Source organism: Zootoca vivipara, chromosome 1 (genome assembly GCF_965207765.1).
Source record: "Zootoca vivipara chromosome 1, rZooViv2.hap1.1, whole genome shotgun sequence".
NCBI lineage: Eukaryota > Metazoa > Chordata > Lepidosauria > Squamata > Lacertidae > Zootoca > Zootoca vivipara.
In genome coordinates this window covers 75,181,086-75,202,619 of record NC_142582.1, presented here as the reverse complement: position 1 = coordinate 75,202,619, position 21,534 = coordinate 75,181,086, and positions in this window count along the sequence as shown.

Genomic DNA, 21,534 nt, shown 5'->3' with positions numbered 1-21,534 from the left:
ATTGATTTAAAGAAAGCAATTGTGTCCCAAACTTGCAAGTGTTCTATATGCAGAAGACTATTTATATGAGAGAACATTCAAACATGCAACTCCTTACTTGTAACCTGAGATGGTACATCTTAGTAAAACTTTGCAGCATATGGGATCTGGCACCTTCAAGACACAGCTGGAATTTTGTACTGTTGGTAATAGTAGTAGTAGTAATTTACCTATTTATCTACTTGCACTGACATGCTTTTGAACTGCTAGGTTGGCAGGAGCTGGGACAGAGCAACAGGAGCTCACCCCATTGCGGGGATTCGAACTGCTGACCTTCTGATTGGTAAGCCCAAGAGGCTCACTGGTTTAGACCACAGCAACCTACTGATGCCTCAATTAATGTAATTTTATTAGTATCTATTTTTTATTTTTGAAATTTACCAGTAGCTGTTGCATTTCCCACCCTAGGCTTATACTCGAGTCAATAAGTTTTCCCAGTTTTTTGTGGTAAAATTAGGTGCTTCGGCTAATATTTGGGTCGGCTTATACTCGAGTATATAGGTATATGGGTGAAAAGATATCATAATAAGAGTAAATTAAACAAAAGTGCATCAGCTTTTGAGACTAGAATGATTATAGTCACATTATTCTAATATGTGGAAAGGTTAGAATTTTGTGACCTTTCTTTTTCATTTTGCATATGCAGAATTTTTGAGCATGCAGAATGTTTTCCTTGGTTAACTGCACGCCTGTCTTCCAAATCAAAATAATTCAAAGTTCTTTTCTATAAAGGGTCTTCTCATTCCATGGGTAGGAATGACTTCCATTGATAAGATCATGTTGTTCAGACAATCCAGTACCATGTAGCTAATGGACGGTATGTTACATCGTGGTGTATGATGTCAAGGTATTAATGAATGTCAAGAGATCACTGACAGGCCATGCAATTCAAATGATTGATGAAAACAGATGCATAGTTCTAAGGAGACAATGAACATAAGCTGAAAAAGCATAGTATCATTCAGGAAAAGAAAGAGTGATTTGTTTAAATTGTTATTCCAGAAAATAGTTTGATAGTGTACATGCACCTACATTACAGTTTTAAACTTGTTCAAATCTGGCTTGCCTTCTACCAAGAATTTTGAGAATAGCAGTTTGGTGTGAGTCCAGATTTTCCTCTGTTGAAGGTTCACAGGAAGCTACAGATCCTGGAGATTCTACAAGACACGCTGGCTAAACTAGTTTGAAACTGGTTTAGCTGTGCAATCCTATACAGTACATGTCTGCTCAAAAGCCCCATTGAATTCAATGGGGTTTACTACCATGCTACTTAATTCGTAATGTGGGCACACTTCACGAGTGAATTATAACTTATTTTATTGACTATGAGAACTATAATACAGCTATTTCCAATGAAGAATTCTTGTCAGTGTGTCAACAGGCTATAACTGAATAAGAGAATCTGAAAATAATAATAGAAAATAACTTTATGTCTCGCCTGACAAAACCTATTGATAAGCAAGAAAAAAGCAAGAGAAGGTTTCTGATTAAACTAATAGAAATACAAATCAGCAGTGTTTCTCCCCCCCCCCAAAAAAAAGGAAGAGAAAGGGAGAGAAAAACCCCTTTCAGTTCAATAGGACAGGCTTAAAGTTTGGCCATTCTCTTTACTCACCAAATGTATTTCAGAACCTTCTTCCAAGAAGGGAAAGCTTTATCTTGCCTTGTGTGAAATCAGAAAACACCTCAAGCTTCTTCTCTAAGTGCTCTTTCCTTTCAAGCCAGTTTCTGAGAATCATAAAATGTCAGAAAACATTCCTCATTTTTGTAGCTCCTCAATTCACAGCTCTGTATCCTTCAGAGTGAGACGCTGTTTTGTAATTCATCGCATCCTGCCATGCAGGTGTTGCTAATTAGCCGAACCTGTAGCTTCCTACTTTCTTTCCCTGAGTTTTATAATAGCATGTTCTATGACAATAAGGGCAAACTGTTCTAAAAATTAAATAAAAGAAAAGGAATGTAAACAAGATGGAGGGGGGAAGGCGAAAGAGGAAAAAATGAGAGATATTGGTGATTACAGCAGAGGGGAGGAAATAAAATATTATTCCCGAAAACAGGTAAATCTAATCTCCTATCTCCGTGAACCTCTTGCTGCACCTATGTTGTTTTCTCATATCCAATTAAAGCAAAGCCAACAGGCAATAACAATGCAGCACGGAAAAGGAAAGGAAAAAAGAAAATGTATGATTTTATACTGCAAAGGAGGCCAGAAATAATAAAACAGCTGAGCCATGGGAGGGGAGGAGGTAATGGAAATAAAGCTGAACAATGAAGCACAAATGAAAACCACCCCTTTGTCACGGGTGTGGTATTCTAATCACAGGGGACGCGGGTGGCGCTGTGGTCTAAACCACTGAGGCTTTGGGGCTTGCTGGTGTTTTGAATCCCCGCGACGGGGTGAGCTCCCGTTGCTCTCTCCCAGCTCCTGCCAACCTAGCAGTTTGAAAACACACCAGTGCATGTAGATAAATAGGTACCGCTATGGCAGGAAGGTAAACAAAATTTTCATACACTCTGGCTTCCATCACGGTGTGTTCCGTTGCGCCAGTAGCGGTTTAGTCATGCTGGCCACATGACCTGGAAAGCTGTCTGTGGACAAACACCAGCTCCCTCAGCCTGAAAGCAAGATAAGCGCTGCAACCCCATAGTTACCTTTGATCTGGACTTAACTGTCCAGGTGTCCTTTACCTTTACTTTTTTACCTATTCTAATCACAACTGGGAAAGAACCAGGATGATTATAGCCACTCATGACTTTTCCAGGTGGGCAGCGGTTGCAGCCTCTCACTCTCCACCGCCATCCCTAGCAGCCAGATCACATGTGTTTGCCAGCCTTTGGGGAATTCCCTCAACCAGCAGGATCAGAGGGCAAGACTCCCTGCCAGAAAGCTAGCTTCAAATGGCCCAATCAGAGGCCCCACCTGTTGGGCAGTGCCTTGCTCGCTGGCTAGGCATTGGTTGCTGCCTTGCCCGGTCAGGGAGCATTGTTTGTTTGGCGTCTTGGGGAGGCCATAATCCTTGGCAAGACCCTGAAGCAGTTCCAGTCCGGCAGGAGGATATACATGCAATGCCTGAGCCAAAATTCCACATCTGTAATCAATAAAGTTGTGGCCATTTTCAATCCTAGGGTTGCCAGACTCAATAGCGGACAGGACTTCGGTGCCTTTAATTGCCCTGCTCTCTTTTGAGTCTGGAAACCTTAAAGAGAAACCAGCAGACCCTTTGCTTGGAAATTAAACAAAGGGTCTGCTGGTTTCTCTTTAAGGTTTCCAGACTCAAAAGAGAGCAGGGCAATTAAAGGCACAGAAGTCCTGTCCTCTATTGAGTCTGGCAACCCTATTCAATCCTGACTGTTGTCTGCTTGAGTTTGTTCTATCGCATCTCACTTAGCCACTGCCTAGAGGAGGGTGGCACTGGGACTGGGAATGCAAACACACACACACACACACTTGAAAACTATATGGCCTATAGATTGGGATGAATGAGAGTGCAATATGAATGGGAGCTGCTCTGCCCTAATTCTGATTCACAAAGGGGTTTCTGGGAAGGCTGGCTTCCAAAAAGTGGCTAATATAGAAACTGCTTTCTTCTGTATCCGGTGTAAACGTCCTGACCTTTTTATCCTTGTTTAATTCACTTTACTCTGTCACCAAAGGCATACATAAAGTCACAATTACCAGAGAACTTGTGTACACGTTCCCCGCTGACACAAAAGCAGCAGTTTGCTAATAAATACTAATCTTTCAACTGTGTGGAGATTGACGTGATGCAGGGGCGCAAACGAGAAAGTGAAAAAGGAGGTTTCTTTTTTTTAAGGCATCTGTAATAGAAACATGGAGCTTGAGTGATGGCTAGGGAGGAGGAATCAAATGGAGAAGCTTCAAATGTCTGAGAAAATGGGCTTAAAAGGTCTCTGTCCATCTGTGCTATTTTTCATACAGCAATGGATCCTTTCTGCTTGCGTTTGTAATGCAGGTCGAATGGAGTGCATGGCTGCATCTGTGACAGAGTGCCAATCACCCAAGGGCTGCTTCTTAGATATGGAGGCACACTTGTGCATGCAACATGTGAAGGGTTAAACAAGCAACTTTGTTTTGCCAGATGTCTGGATGCCAGAATTGGCTTCCAGTTGCACTGTATAAAAAACACCCGCATGGCCATTTTCACATTACAGAGCATCCAGATTTTTAGACACGAGTGTGAAATGTAAGAAGCAGAGCTTATTTTCCTGGTGCACAGACATATTGACTTTTTAAGTACCTTGCTAATAGCTGCTAAGGTGCCAACCTATGAGAGTGTCTCAAGGCTCCTGTAGGAAACCGTGTTTATGACATTGGGTAAGCTCTGTCAGGTTGTTAAATGTCAGAAAGGGAAATTGGATACTAGAATGAAACAAAGTCTAGCTGAGCTCCCTCACTTCATCTTAGGTTTCCCCATGTGCCACTAACATTCCTATTACATAAGCTGGTGTACTAATATCAGCAAGCCTCATTCTGTGAATTACACAGAAGAGCCTGTCACTGGGAAGGATTCAACTGTTGTTGGCATCCATCTGTCTCGAGAGACAATGGAGTGCAGCTCCCTGCACCAAAGTGACCTCCCTGGGGCACAAGCAGTGTGCATGGAAGTCCTGGCATGCCCAAATGACAAGACCTCCCTCTTGTCCTTGCTGATGTGGTCCAAAGGAAAGCAGAGCAATACAGTTGGCACTGGCTTGGCTGCAGACGTTGCCTGAAGGAGACATACAAGGTGCCATCCAACTGTCTTAGAGAATGCCACTCTGGATTTGTCTAGGGTTTACTCCAAAGCATTTTCTTCTTCCAAAGATATCCTGCAAGTCAGCAGAGGTTTAGGATCAGAGTTTTCCTTTTCCTAGATGGGCTGCCTTCCCAGGTTGATGAGCCCCATCTGCCCCTAACAGCACATGCAGAAACTGCCTTCTTGAACGTTGGACCCACTATTGGTTTCTTTCACTCAGTCTGCTGGAGCCTGTCTTCACATGCAGGGGGGAGTCATGGGAAAATGCACTCAGAAGTGTGGAATAAGAATCAGTTGGTGGGAAATTGTATAAACAAATCAGAATGCCCATTCAAAGAACAACAGACAACATCTATATTTTCTGCAAACAAATCAGGATAAATATTCAGTAAATAATATATGGCATCTAAAGGTGCCTTAAGACAATGCACAGGTGCTGGGGACCTGGCCCAGTGATTTCCCCCTTCCTCTTGTGTAGCTCAGGCCTGCTGAGCATAGATCTAATTCAAAGCAAGGCAGGAAGTCAGGAGAGTCTGGCAGACTCCTTAAATCATGCAGTACTATGGGCTGTTGAACAGCCACAGAACAAGGAGCAGCAGTGCAACTGTTGACTGAGGCACTAACTTCGATCCCCTGTGGTATAGCCATTCATTCTCCCTGACTGCCTTGCTCTTGTTGCGAGGGGTAGAGACAGGCCTTCCGAAATGGACGCCAAAGCGAAGCTAATGTGGCATTATAATTCTTTGTCCAGCTTTAGAAGATCTCTTGCGCAACAGTGAAGCAGTTTCAGATGCGCTGGTGGCTAAAGATCAACAGCTGATTTCCCCACATCTTATGTGAGCTTAAGGCAAAACCTCTTCCTCCTTTTAATGGCAGGCATGTGGCAGAAAAGGCAAGTACTGGTAATGCTAAAGACGCCAATGGCCAATATAAGAATGGGCATCCACAGACTGGGGGAAACAGCCTTTACTCTCTAGTTTGGATAAAGGTTGTCATGGTTACCGAAGCCGCTATAGGAGACAATCAATCAAATCCACAAGCCTGGTTTGGGCTTGTTAGGGGAACTTCAAATTCAAAGTAAGATTAACTTCTGAACCAATTAATGGAGTGATCACCCTGGAGAAACATCAGCGGCTACACATCTGGTAACTATAGCAACCTTGGACAGGTTGATATGAAATGTATAAGGAATTTTATTTATAAGGAATAGGAATTTATTCTAAATCTTTAGTCTAGCAGGAACTGTTAGTCTCTTTGTTAAGATTAAGCCTGTCAATAGCCTTCATGGTTAACTTGATGATACTTGTTTATTTAAGTCATAATTATTTCTTTTGCTGCTACTTGAAGGTTTATTTATAATGTGGCTTTGGCACCATTAAACACCCACTCATTTCATATGTATTCAATCACTAAGGCTTTGAACCATTGTAATCTGCACATCCAGAAGTTGTAAAATATTTGAAACACCTTCTTGATCTTCAGAGCATCGTTCCCCAACCTGGGGCCCTCCTGTAGTTTTGTCACTACAGCCCCAGGAGCTGATGGGAGTTGTGATTTAGAACATTAGGAGAACTCAGAGGGTTGAGGTAATAACAGACACTCTGTGACATGGGTAATGAATCCTTGGAATATGGGCCACATCCAGCCAATGGCAAAATGCCATCTAGCCTGAATCAGCGGCTGGGGGCCCTGCTACTGCCACTGCTGTTGATGGCTTCTTGTGGAAAATGAGGTTCTTAAATTGTCCCATTGGGCAAGAGGGTTCAGGATTCAAGAGGGCAAATATTTTAAACACACCACAGAAGACCAGTTAATGCATTTCAGTTTATAAATGATATAAGCAGGGTTGCATCAAAAAGAAATCAGCAGCACATGATACAGGATGAATCCCAGGGAAGGGGGGAATAAGGAACAATGCATGCAAATAGTGATTGTAAGGAAAATAAAATAGAATATGAGTAAGCAACTTGACTATTAAACTTTGCTCAGAAGAACAACATGCAAGATCAGAATCTTTAACTATTAATTATTGCTGAAAAGGTAAAGGACCCCCTGATGGTTAAGTCCAGTCAAAGGCGACAAGATGAAAGCTCATCTTGCTTTTAGGCCAAGGGAGCCACCTTTTGTCCACAGACAGCTTTCCGGGTCATGTGGCCACCATGACTAAACCGCTTCTGGAGCAATGGAACACTGTGACGGAAACCAGAGCTCACAGAAATGCGGTGTGCTTTTGAGCTGCTAGGTTGGCAGGAGCTGGGACAGAGCAACGGAAGCTCACGCCGACCTTCCAATCAGGAAACCCAAGAGGCTCAGTGGTTTAGACCACAGCGCCACCCGTGTCCCCAATTTTTGCTGAATTCTACATTGACCCACCTTAACTCCCCCAGCCCTCTAGCTAAAGCTTACTGCATTATCCTGGTTCTTCCAGCAACCTGGCATTTTAGTTTCAGAGAAAAACATATCTCCCAATCTGGAGTGAAATTCCAGGAATCTTGGATGTATGTCTTAGCTACATGCTACTAGTATCAGATGCATGTTATGATTACAAATCAGGTAGTGCACTCATTCTTCATTACATTGTAGTGTGTCCCTTTGAAAACAGATGCAGGGGGTGCTGGCAACAGTGGTGTATCCACACACCTGCCCAATGACATTGCGATTGCTGCTTCCTCCATCCTTCACTTGGGGCATGTGCAGAGACTAAGCATAACCTAATCAAAAGGAGGCTTTTCAAATGTATCAAGTGAGCACTCCCACCCTTGCGGACAGCAATCTAGACTGAAAGCAGCATGTTGAGTTGGTAGAGAATGAATCATTTTGGAGTGACAAAAATGGCATTGAGTGTATGCAACCCAAGAAAGCTGTGCAGAGGGGTTTGGGATATGAGAGATCACAGACTTTGGGGTCTGCGTGTGTATTAATGGAATCTCCACTCCACTGTGGCTTGTGCATTGCGTTGAGCCAAAGCTGCTTCTGCATTTCACTGAAGGCAGCAAGGTTTTATTTGGCCTCCCAGGGTCGTTGGGAGGATAAAATAATGATTTCTAATGTGCCTACAAAATCCAAAGCCTTTTTGCTGGCTGCTCTATATGCAGGCTACCAGTTGCTAAAACGGCAAAGTGACCTATCACTTACAGGAGCTCTGCAGTAGCTGACTGTGTAATTAAGCACACTGGCAGCATGATGCTCTTGAGTGCCAGAATGCATAACTTTGGAATTTTACTAGGGGTTTACAAAACAAAAAACCTGTTCCACAGATTTTCAGCATATTGGCATGCTGGACACAGAAGGAGAGGTTTGTACTCCTGCAGTCACCTCTGCAGCCTTTAGAGAATTTGTAGATAAGTACCTTGCTTTGTTTCTTTGGAAATCCAAAATCAGCAACTGGGATCTCCAGGAAAACAAACACACGCACCCCCAAATATATTGACAGGTAAAAGCAATTACAGTTTTGTGGTAACACTGGCAGCTTCAGATTAACTTAGAAGATGTAAAAGGTGATGTTTTTCTTGATGAAAGTAGGGTGACAATGGGAGAAAAGGGTATTTAAACATTACGAGCTTGTTAATGTTTACTCCCAATTATTTTAATCTGTTTCAAGTGATTATGAAAATAGAATAAGGGACTAGCTGCCCTGCATCCCTGGAGGTCAGCTTGGTTTTTTCTATTCTCTATTGATTAGTTTGGCCACTTAAAGCACACCCAACACATTTAAATCACAGGACTTCCCTCCAAGAATCCTGGGAACTGTAGTTTTCCCAGCACCCTAAGTAGAATTTTCAGGATTTTTAGGGGGGGGGGGAGTAATGTGCTTTAAAAGTGTGTTGGGAAACTTTAAGCATATGGTGCCTTTAGTTGGGAACTGCCAAACCAGGGTAAAGTTTGGATTGTCCATCTTGTTTTCTTTGCGGCCTCAACCTGAAAAATGAATATAGCCAGAGCCCAAAGCAGGGGGTCACCCAGTGAAGCTGAATTGTAGGAGATTCGGGACAAAGGGAATACTTTATCTCACCGTACCTAGGTAAACTGTGGAATTCACTGCCACAAGATGTACTGATGGGCACCAACTTGGGTGGCTTTATAAGGGGATGCCTTATCCTGGATGAATTTTTCTATCAATGGATACTATCCATTATTGCTATGTGCGACTTCCAGCATCAGAGGCACTACACCACAGAAATACCAGCTGATGGGGAACCACAGCAGAAAAGAGCTTCCTGTCTTGCATGCAGATTTCTCATAGGCTTTCCTCTTATGGGGAAGAGCCATAGCTCAGTGGTTTTTGTTGTTGTTGTTGGCATCCATCTGTCTTGAGAGACAATGGAGTGCGCCTCTAGGGATGAAGCTAAACCACTGTGTTAGGCAGCAGCAAAGTGACCTCCCTAGGGTGCCAACCTGGGCAGTGTGTATGGAGGTCCTGAGCTGGCCAGACGACAAAACCACCACCTCGGCCTTGTTGATGTGGTCCAAAGGAATTTGATGTGCACCTTGACTGCAGGAGTTGCCAGAAGGAGGCATACAAGGTGCCATCCAGCCATCTTAGGGACTCCACTCTGGATTTGTGTAGGGTTTACTACTCAGACTTTTCTTCTCCCAAAGATATCCCACAAGGCAGAGGAGGTTTAGATTCAGAGTTTTCCTTCTCCTAGATGGGCTACCTTCCCAGACTGACAAGCCAAAAAAAGGGGGAGCTTCTTGACTGTTGGGCTCACTATTGGTCTCATCTGCTAAATGCACCAGAGCCTGTCTTCACATACAGCTACTCTAACCTGGTTTAGCCGGCCAGTCAAAGTTGTTCCCCGGGGTGTGGACGCTGTCACATTTGACAGCTTTGAGGAGCCTCAGGTGAGAGCTGAGTGCAGGGTGGGGACAAAGGTGGCCAAACTACACCAGAAGGAGCACGACGTGTCCCCCCACCAGAGGTAGTACCCTTCCCCAGTCAGTGTAGATAACAGTGAGCTAGATGGGCAGTGGTGTGGCTCATTATAAGGCAGCTTCCTATATTCCTGTTTGGCCACTGTAGCAAATGCTAGATTACATAGGCTATTTTTTTCCTGATCCAGTCTGGTTCTTCTTGGGTAACCTTGAGCTAGTCACTACCTCTCAGCTTGACCCACAGGGTAAAGATAAAAATTGGGGAAACACCTTGTATGCTGCTCTCAGCTGCTTGGAGGAAGAGCAAGGGACAATGTGATAAATAAATAACAATAAATCACATGGTAAGCTTCTGTGTCAGTCCTGGAGCCAGGAGCCCAGGAAGATTAATGGTTCAAGTCAGCCAATAAAGGTCAGATGCCAATTACTTAAGTTATAGCAGCCATGTCTGACCCGATTACATGAACACATTGTGTGTGTGTGTGTGTGTGTGTGTGTGTGTGTGTGTGTGTGTGTGTGTGTGTGTGTGTGAATGATGCCATTGTCATAATGGTAGAACCAATGTTAAGATTAAGAAGAACAGAGTATTTTTCATTACTATTCTCTTGCTTAGAGACAAAAAACATTACATAATGTAAACTATCATATGTGCTATGTAGATGTGATGAAGAAGCCTGGGTTGAGTTCTGCATTTAATTTAGCATACCCATGGATGCTCTAATTTCCAAGCAGAAGTGCAGCTTTATTTTCTACCTGGCAATGCATTATAAAGTTAAACTATAGACACATTGTGTGGTGTACTAGATCAGTGATTCAGGATCAAATATCAAGGCCAAACTTTTGACTGCGTTCTTTCAACAGGCATCACCAATCAGTATTCAAAGCTGCAGGGGAAATGCTTTTTTGCTACTGTTCTGAGCACAATTGCCCTCTACCGGACTGAAATTAGAAATGCAAGTGGCTAAATTCAATACCCAGCTTTGTCACCGATGACTTTGACAGATGCTGCAATAGTGTTTCCAATAGCTTTTAATATTAGCCATCCTTTCTTTTTATTGGAAAGAAGGTAAAAAGGAAGGAGATTTAAGTTAGAGCCAAACTACTTTAAATCCTCCTGATTTCAATGGGTCCACTGGAAAGATTGAGGGCACAAGGAGAAGGGGACAACAGAGGACGAGATGGTTGGACAGTGTTCTCGAAGCCACCAACATGAGTCTGACCAAACTGCAGGAGGCAGTGCAAGACAGGAATGCCTGGCATGCTCTGGTCCATGGGGTCACGAAGAGTCGGACACAACTAAATGACTAAACAGCAACAACAACTGGTGTCTGGAGGGCTTGAAGTTGGGGAAGGTTGCTTGTCAATGGAAACCCCTCCAAGTATCTGAAGAGCTGTCATGTAGAAGCTTGTTTTCTCTTGTTCCAAAGGATAGGACCCAGACCAATGGATTCAAATTTCAAGAAAAGAGAGTCCAACTAAATGTGAGGAAGAAGTTTCTGACAGTAGGAAGTATTTGACAATGGAATGTGCTACCTTGAAAGGTGGTGATGTCCTTTATTGGAGGTTATTATTATTATTATTATTAATTTATTCAACTTATACACCGCCCTATACCCAAAGGTCTCAGGGCGGTTCACAACAAGACAATGAACTGAATGGCCATCTGACACTGATTCTTTAGCTGGAATTCTTGCATTAGAGGAGGTTGGACTAGATGACCCTTAGGGTCCCTTCCAAAAGTTGAGCTTATTTTAATCTGTTTAGGCAGCAGCTTGATTCAAAACTTTCTAGAATAGAGGGATGGTTGGGTGAGAGAGAGAACAAAGTGAAAAGACTCAGGTTCCCAAAAGGGAAGCATTTGTGGGACAGAACTTTTCCATGTTGATCCCTGTTTAAAAAGCAAACTAGAGTAATAAATACTTCAAAAGTACAGAAATAAGCTCATTCTGGTTGGGCCTAGTGCACCATGAACAATAGCTTCACATTTCTGGAGAGCTAAGCAGAGGCAGGATTTCTTGCATCTTGTCCCTCAAAGAGAACACCTTCTTTGTGTTATAGAAGGTGATAAAGGGCCTGGCATTACATTACGGCAACAAAATGATTGCCATATCTATGGCCAGGGGACCATAACCTATTATGAACTACTGTATGGGGCTTTCTCTCACTCTAACAACAAAGGAAAAACACAATTAAAGAGTACTATGTCACTCACTGCACTAACAATTGTTTTGTTTTTCCATTGCTAGCTGAAACGACATGACAGGACTTCTTTCCTTTTACAGGCAGCTTCATTGTTCCTGGTTCTCTCTCAGTCCCAGGAACCTGGAAGGTTCACCAAATTGCCTTTGATCTTCAATCCCTTCCCTTCACGCCGTTGCCCTTAGTGGGCAGACAGGATGCAACCCAGTCAATCAACTGGACAGCTGAACTGTTGGCCTGGGATTTGTCTCCTGCTGTTTATTAGATTTCTTTGAATGAAAAAGAGTGAGTGTGATCATGTTCAGTTATGCAAGAAGCAGTTTGTCAAGGCTGCTAGCTTTCTGTTGCCTTGCACATGGAGAAATAGATTGCTTGAATAGCATTCATGTTGATAGCTCTTCAGACCAATCTCTTTAAAAAAAATGCTTGCCTCTGAATTTTTCTCCCATCTCTCTGGAGTCTCTAGATTTTTCAGTTAACATCCAGAGGCCCACAGGTCATCCACCACTGTAATGGTAATGGCTAACCAACCTGAAGTGTGGGTCTGGTGAAAAAATTATGTAACCCTTCCTCCTCCTGGTTTACATTGCCCTGAGCCAGAATACAACGTGAGAAACATTAGGAAGGATTCAACTAATGAGTCCCGTGAGTGAAAGCCCTGCACAAGGACTTCCATTTATGTAATGGGGCTTTCCCCCTCTCCTCACCCTGTGTGCCCACTCCCGAATTGGCTGGTGGGGTCCAGAGTATCCTAGGGGGGAAAGAGAGAGGATAATTCTGTCAGGCAAGCAGAAATACTTACCCTGAAAGAAGGATCACCTTAGCGCTACCCTGAATTCCTCCCAATGTCACTTGAGTACCCTGCAGTGGTGAAAGAGAAAGCTCTCTGCTCATGCTCAGAGGCATTATTTCTATAATAAAGCCACAACACCAAAAAGTTATATGAGTATTACAAACAGGAGCATTTAAGGATGATTTCTTCGGTGCATGCAGAAGAGGAGCTAAGAAAATGGTTGCATTTGAAAGAGATGATACTGCAGACAGCCAAGTGCAATTCCCACCATCGAGTCTCCAAAAGGATTGAGTGGGATGAAATTATTAAACAACATCTGGCAGAAGCTCACAAAAGACTGCACCCATTTTAGTTCCTCATTAAAGGGATATAAAATTCAAAGGGAGCTGCATAAGAGGAGGAAGAAAACAATCTAGCCATGTGCAAATTAAAAGAGGAAGTTCCAATGTGATCAAATTATATGTAGTTTAGTACTGCAGTGGGTAATACGGCAGCCAAAAGCCATAGATTCATATATTGTTGCTCATATAAACAATCAAAAGTTTAAAACACTATGAGCTGCTTCTTGTGCTACTTTTTCCAACACCGAGATTAATCTCAATGTTTGGAGTGATCACTTGGTAAGCCGGTTGTCTGCACCATCCAGGCAAATAAAGATAAGAATGTTGCATTCCCTTTGCTCCTCTGTATTTCAGAACAGGTGCAGAAATATAAGCAAATATTCTCCTGACCACATGGCAGTACCATACAGCTTACCAGGTGGTTACATGCACACGGTAGTTAGTTATCACTTGGTAGATGGTCATCTTTATTTATCAATGGTTTTAAGCTGTCATCTACAGGACTAGAAGCTTGTTATGGTTTCAGCAGCATTCAGGTCAGATGCTTAAGGTTCTATAGGGCCTACAAAACTCTTGTGTTGTTTACAGTATATTTCACATATGTGACAACTCACTTCCTATTTTGAAAGAAAGGCAACATTTCTATTTCTCATGACCATGAAGATCGTGACAGGACACATGCGGTAGTGTGGTGTTGCAATAATGCCTTCTGCCATTTCCCTTTACAGCCACAATCCTATGGATTCTGACCTCCAAGGCCTTCTGAAAGAAAGAATTCACAGAAGGCAAAAAGGTTAAGATGATATCTCACTAGCTACTGCTTCCTGTCAAAGAATGATTTGCTGAGAGCACCCTGTGATGGTGGAAGAGTGCCATGAAATGCTCTCAGAGGGTGGGTTCAAAAGACACACTTCCTGCTTGTCATGGACTGCATTGCACTGCATTGCAAAATACTACAGTGACTGCAGTACTAAAGTCTTCAGAGAGAGCCTATATGAACAGCCAGATGACCTGAAGTCAGGAGGCAGCTCACATTACTACTTCCTCCCTTCTTTTTTCCCTATAAGTGCCAGGTTTTCAGCCACACCAGGTTTTGTGGTATGTAACACTCTTGAAAATCAGGCACCTTTGTTTATTCAAAGCCCTGGACTCTAGGATTCCTCAAGCTCGAAAACCATATTTTATTGTCACCCAGGCTCAGAGCGGCTAACATCATATAAATAATACAATATGCATTAAAAACAAGCAATCCATCAATTAAAATGCATCCCAAAATTAATTCAAATAAATTAAAGCTAAAGCTAAAACTGGACAAATGACAACCCTCAGGTTAAAACTGAAAGTGGTTAATACTCGCCAGGACCAACTGTTTCCACTGATATTATAAGGACCTGTGAGTGGGCTGGGAAACCTCCTTTGTGCTTGTTCTTATACAAAGAGAAAATGAGTCAGACTGAACCCTGACCAAATTTATTTATACCCCACCCATCTGGCTGTGTTTCCCCAGCCACTCTGGGCAGCTCCCAGCAGAATATTAAAAAGTGCGGTGGACACCTTGAAAGCATGTCAGTATAGCATCTAGAATTTTCACAGAAGGTTTCTGAATTCCTGGAATTGCAATATTCAATCTGAACTTCTCTTCCCACCCTCTGACCCCAAGTTTGATTTTTGTATCAGGAGAAATGTCAACAAACCCTCTCTCAATCCCTCATAGAGATTTCCTTTTCCTTTCAATATTCTACATAGGATGACTTCTGGAACACTTTGCCCAATTCAAAGGGTGCAAAGTCATTCTACTTATGACAATTGCTTTCCCCTGCTTCTCTTTGCAGCCATATTGTGGCAAACAGGCATTCTAACTTGCTTCCCATAGAAAATATCATCAGTTTTGAACTCCTCTGCAACCTGCTGCAATATGAGCTGAGCAATGATGACATGCAAAAATATTGGTATTTTATTTATTACATGAATCTCACCCTTTCTCCAAGGAGATTGGGGCAGCTGTAGCAACTGGGCCAATGCGCGCTTTGGTCCCTAGTGAATAATAAGACCTGACAGACTCTTTGAAGTTCAGATCTTCAGCCAAACAAATTGCTCTGATATCGTATATTTTTTAAAAAAAGTGTTAATGCAAACTCATTAATTATTGAAAGAGTCTGGAAAACATGAGAGAGTCTAAGCAGTGTTTATGGTGATTAGCTATTCTTTTTAATGGCAGGGAATTTTCTAAGGAGAAAGATTAGCTGGAGAATTAATGCCTCCGAGTTTTGTACAGTAAAACTGGAATTAAAAAATGACTGAAGGAAAGAAACATAACATCAGCAGGGTTTGAGAACTCAAGATTACTTGGCAGGAGTGAGGAGGGTATTTTTTCCTTTTCTTTTAAAAGGTGTTCCATTGCTTCTTTAACCTAAAAAAACATTCAGAAGCTGTACTTTAATTAATATACAGTTAGTACATTACATGCCAGAAAGTTATTGTTTGGTATACCCGAAGTTATGGTTCAGCAGTGAATAGTTCACAAAAGAAAAAAAGGGAAAGAGGTGCTGGGGACTCAAGGCTGCCTGGAAGCTAATTATTAATTCTTTATTTCCAAAATTTCACACAATCAAATGCACTCGGCTGGGGATGGGCACCTGCGACCTTCCAGATGTTCTTGGACTCAAACTCCCATCAACCCTAGCCAGCATGGCCAATGGTCAGGAATCATAGGAGCTGTAGTTCAACCTGCCTGTGCACTGTCTTGCCAAAGTGGTACATGCTCTGGTTATCTCCCGCTTGGGCTACTGCAATGCACTCTATGTAGGGCTCATTGCATATATTAATATTGTGCCATTTGAAGCGACTGGATGCATAAAAAACGTAGTCCTTTTTGAATAAAAACATGCTCAAGGCCAATAAGTTAAATTCAAAAGTTTAATTGAAGAACTTTTAAACAGAAAAACAGTAAATGATACATCCAAACAGTCCTGTTCAGTTACAGGTAGGTAGCCGTGTTGGTCTGAGTCGAAGCAAAATAAAAAAATTCCTTCAGTAGCACCTTGAAGACCAACTAAGTTTATATTTTGGTATGAGCTTTCGTATGCATGCACACTTCTTCAGATACACTAGAAACAGAAGTGTCAGACCCTATATATATACAGAGGGTGGTGGGGGTGGGTGGGAATGGGAGATGGGCTGATGGGAGTGGTAAACCTGTAGATGGGTGTTAATGGCTGCTGATGGCTGCAATTAGTCCTGGGCTGAGGTGCTAAAGAAAGCTTGATCATGCATAATGAGATAAGAATCCGATGTCTCTATTCATCCCAGGTGCTTCCATGGTTTTAAGCTTGGTAATGATTTCCAATTCAGCAACTTCCCTTTCCAGTCTGTTCCTGAAATTTCTCTGTAATAAAACAGCTGCTTTGAGATCTTGTATAGAATGTCCTGGAAGATTGAAGTGTTCTCCTACTGGTTTTTCAGTCTTATGGTTCCTGATGTCAGATTTATGTCCATTTATCCTTTGGCGTAGGGTTTGGCCTGTTTGTCCAATATAGAGAGCTGAAGGGCACCGTTGGCATTTGATGGCATACACAATGTTAGAAGATGAGCAATTAAATAGTCCTGAGATGGTATGTTGGATGTTGTTGGGGCCAGTAATGATGTTGTCCGGGTGTATGTGGCAGCAAAGTTGGCATCTGGGTTTATTGCAGGCTCTGGTACCAGTGTCCATGTTAAGTCTGGTGGTTGTATTATTGTGGGTGAGGAGTTGTTTAAGATTGGGTGGCTGTCTGTAGGCAATGTTCAGTAGGCAATGTCCTCCTGTTCAGGGGAGTTTTAATTATTTTATTATGTTTTAATATTTTGCTGGAAGCTGCCCAGAGCAGCTAGGGCAACCCAGTCAGATGTGCAGCATCTGATAATAAAATTATCATCATCACATCTGGAAAGTTACAGGTAACTCATGAAAACCCAAACCACACCTAGAAAACCAGGGTCTTTGAATATTATTTTTATCTGTGTGCTCAAATCACCCTTTTTTCCTTCTTATTTCTTCGTTCCTGAGACTTGGTATTCAGAACAGGAACTGAGCTTCTGGGCTAGGAGATTTGGTGCCCCCTGTCCCTCAGGTAATAGGGGGGGAAACAACAGCAAAAAAAATGTAAAGTTTGTGTTTTGGTTTTATGACTAGTTTTAGGTGCAAGTATTCAGGATTCACCATGGCTTTTTCTATTGCAAAGTCAGTAAGCTAATATTACAATCAGTTTGTGTTCACCTTAAGCACATCAGCATTCACAACCCAAATCATTTGCAAGCTAATCAATACTAGCTGCATCTTTCTGATATTAGTTTTGCTGAGTAGGACATCTGGGATTAGACACATGAAAATTATAGAAGTGCCACAATTCAATGCCTTTCACCAGTAATGTGCCTTTCACCAGGAGACCCCCAAATTCAATCTGATTAATTTGTTTCTAGTTAAAAGCATTTGGGGTAGTAGGATTGGGAGAGATCTCCATCAGAAACCCTGGGGAGCAGCTGCCAATCAGAGCAATCAGTACTGGGATGGACCAAAGTGCTGATAAGGCAGGTTCCTATGTTTGTTCATTGATATGGAGCAACTACCACTGTTGTATTCTATTTTCACCATCCCAAACATCATTTAGAATCACTGTTCCTGACATAGAAATACATTCACAACAAGCAGAATGGTCAAAAGAGAGAGTTGAGTGGTGTCAGAGAGGATATGTTCACATTAGCGGCTTAAAATGCAATGAGGTCGTATCCCCTGCTGCCTTTCAAGTCATGTTTAACATTGAGCTGTACCTAATTTGTTTTCCCCTTCCGAAACTCCAATTCAAGGAAGCCATCACCTGCTCATGCACTGTCATCATGTACTCTGGAAGAAGAAGCAAAGATTGGTGATGAAGCAATGATTCTTCAACATCAACTTTGTTGGACTGGTCATGTTGTGCGGATGACTGATGATCGTCTTCCAAAGCAACTACTCTATTCCGAACTTTAAAATGGAAAGCGTAATGCTGGTGGGTCAACAAAAGAGGTTTAAAGACTGTCTCAAGGCAAATCTTAAAAAATGTAGTATAAACACTGATAACTGGGAAACACTGGCCTGCGAGCGCTCCAGTTGGAGAACAGCCTTTACCAAAGGTGTCATGGGCTTTGAAGAAACTCGATCTCAGGACGCAAGGGAGAAACGTGCTAAGAGGAAGGCACGCTTGGCAAATCCACACCGTGATCAACTCCCGCCCGGAAACCAATGTCCCCACTGTGGAAGGATGTGTGGATCCAGAATTGGCCTCCGCAGTCACTTACGGACCCATTGTTAAAACCATGTTTATGGAAGAAAATCTTACTTGGCTATGAGTGATCGCTAAATAATAGACAACAGACATCTAAAATCAGTTTAACACCTACTTTTTCAAATTGGATGGGAGCTGGTTTGAGGGGAAACCCATCTAAGTAGCAGTATTTCTCAAGAAACTACAATTGTACTTTGGAAGTCAAATGGAATCCGTTCCGCAAGTCCGTTCGACTTCCAAAACTTTCAAAAACCAAATCGTGGCTTCTGATTGGCTGCAGAAAGCCCCATTGGATGTTTGGCTTCCAAAAATAGTTTGCAAACCAGAACAGTCACTTCTGGGGTTGTGACGTTTGGGAGCCAAAACATTAGGGAACTAAGCTGTTCGCAAACCAAGGTACGACTACAGGATTTGTAAGGATTGTGGCTAACACATGGTGTACAGTCATACCTTGGGTTAAGTACACTTCAGGTTGAGTACTTTCAATTTAGGTACTTCACGGACCCATCTGGAACGGATTAATCCACTTTCCATTACTTTCAGTGGGAAAGTTCACTTCAGGTTAAGTACGCTTCAGGTTAAGAACGGACTTCCGGAACCAATTAAGTACTTAACCCGAGGTACCACTGTACTCAGATTCAAATACCAGCAAGGGGAATGCAATGGAGGTGGAGTAAAGGGTAATTAATGTGTACATAGGCAGAGTCTACTTTCGGCTGTGGTGGAACAGAAATTCTGCAGGCAACAATCTGAGCTGAGAACTTGGTCTGGCCTCTGGAGGCAGCCACGCCTAATAATGGCTTCAGTCCCAAGAGATCAAGCCCTAAGAGATAAAGATTCAAAGGCCATCTGAGAGTGGATGAACTTGACTTCCTTTTCTAATATGAGGTGATTTTACGTAGTCAAATGGTAGCAGGGGTCATCACAGAACAAAATCTAGTTGAAATGCAGACTTTTCTGAGGTTTCTTGGGATCAGTATGCAGAGCTTAATTCTTGCTCTTAAATTCTGCATACTGTACTGCATAAAAGATAGTCATTTTTAGAAGTGATTTGAAGGGCAGCAATGACCCTTCTGCTCATTTTATTACACCACTTTTGCTCCACATAATTACTTACCAAATGTTCATGGTACGTTTTGGCTGTTCCCTTTAATCCACAAAATAAATTCTGGGTGTGGGGCAAACCTTCTTCCTGAGACCATTGTCATAGACAGAGGCAAACAAACGGTTTTAGTTCTTTATATTGTACTTTAAATGCATTTACACTGGTTCTGCCCCTGTGAAAAGACCATATAAGTAAAAATATAACAGCCACTACAGGGTATAGAACATCCTTTGAGGATGGTAGTTTTTTTAAAAAAAAACTAGCACATTTTATTGATCCTAGGCAAAAACGAAAACCCTGACCATAATGAATAGCTGTCATGCAAATGTTTACATCTCAAAATCTAAAACAAACTGAGCTCATACTCTGATCCAATAACTTAGCTGACCGGAGTCAGCAAATGCAATCTATATGTGTTCCAAAGCATAAGCAGCCAAGTGTGGTAAATGCTGAAGAAGAGACACAGAATATACCCAGCAGCTCAGCAGTAACTCATCCATTGCTGCACACATATTTGTTTATTTATTGAATTTATATACTGCCCTATACCCAGAGGTCTCAGGGCAGTTCACAATATATAAAATCAAAACAATAACAGTAACCCAATAACACCCCCACCCCCCCCAAAAAGCCGCATTTTGAAAGGGTATAGGATGTGATCAGGTCAACCAAAGGCCTGGTTAAAAAGGAACGTTTTTGCCTGGCGCCTAAAGGTGTATAATGAAGGCACCAGGCAAACCTCCCTGGGGAGAGCATTCCACAGAAGGGGAACCACTATGCAATAGTCCTAAGCGTAGATCCTTAAGCACTGTTTCTCTGCAAACATGCAAGTGGCCTGCCAGTGCTCCTGGGGTGATCTGATTGAAGGCAAGCCACTTCTTACTGTAATAAAAAAGGAGAAAGAAATTGGAGGCATGTGGGATTTCTGGTATTCCTTGGGAGCTTCACTACTTCTCTTTTCATCCCTCTTCCTTGTGAAGACACAGTGCATTTACCAAATGCGCTCCAATGCCCCGGCATAGCTATATTAAAAAAAAAAACCTTTGCCATTCTGTATCCCATCATCCATTGCTTTAACACCCTCTTCTGGGGTCTGCAGACAAGTCAAGGTGAAGAATGCTGGCTGTTGCAGAGAATGCCCTTTCCTGGGCTGCCATCACCCTGAGGCTCTGAGGGCAAAGGGAAAACTAAGAGGGCACCCTCTGCGGATTGAGACGGCACCTGTAGGTAATAAGGCAGTAATTCAGGTATTGGAGGCTGAGTCATTTAGTTGTTCTACACAGATTCACTATTTTCATGTAAATTTCATGCATCAAGGGGCAAGGAAATGTAGCACACAGTGTTTGTCTATTATTCTACCTGTTTTGTAAATGTGCTCTTTCTGTCTCATTTTCTTCCTGACAAACCAAAAGGCCATGGTTGCACATTGCATATTTTATATTTATTTTGCCACTCCAGGTAGTACAGCTGAGTTTTCCTGCACCTATTGCAAACACAACCCATCTCACTGGCAACTCAGAAATACCCTCCTGCACAGTTCACGTATTTTCCTCCCATGGCTCGCCATTCCCCCTGAACTGTAACAAGTCCTTAGGATGTCTGCAATTAACAGATCTATAGGAAAGGTTCAAAGGAGATGCACCTCCAGAAGACATGGTGTAGGCATTGTAACGCAGGCTGTCTGTCAATGACTGGTTTCTCTGCCCTGAAGGCATGAGTCCAAGTGACTTCTGTGAAGGCACCTTGCCATTTCGACAGATGGACATGAGGGTAAGTAGCCAAGCAGCTATGTCTGGGCATCAGGCGCAGGCAATGAGCACCTGATTCCTGGCCAAAAAATGCAGTGGCGGCTGTTTGACTTTGCTTAGCAAGCTAAGGTTCAGCTAGTATGTCATTCCTAATTAAAGTTAGGGATAGTTTCTTTTTTCTTTTTTTAAGGGATATTTTAATGCTGCAAAATCCAGTGTCTGCATCAAGCTGAGGACACCTTTTTTAAAGGTATTTTTATTAAAGATTTCTTGGTTTACAAAGGTATGTGCAATGTCTCTTTCTTCAAGTTACATTTTCTACAGATCAGTTTCATTTGTTGAGAGGTGTCAGGGGATCCACTGTGATATCTTCCCCA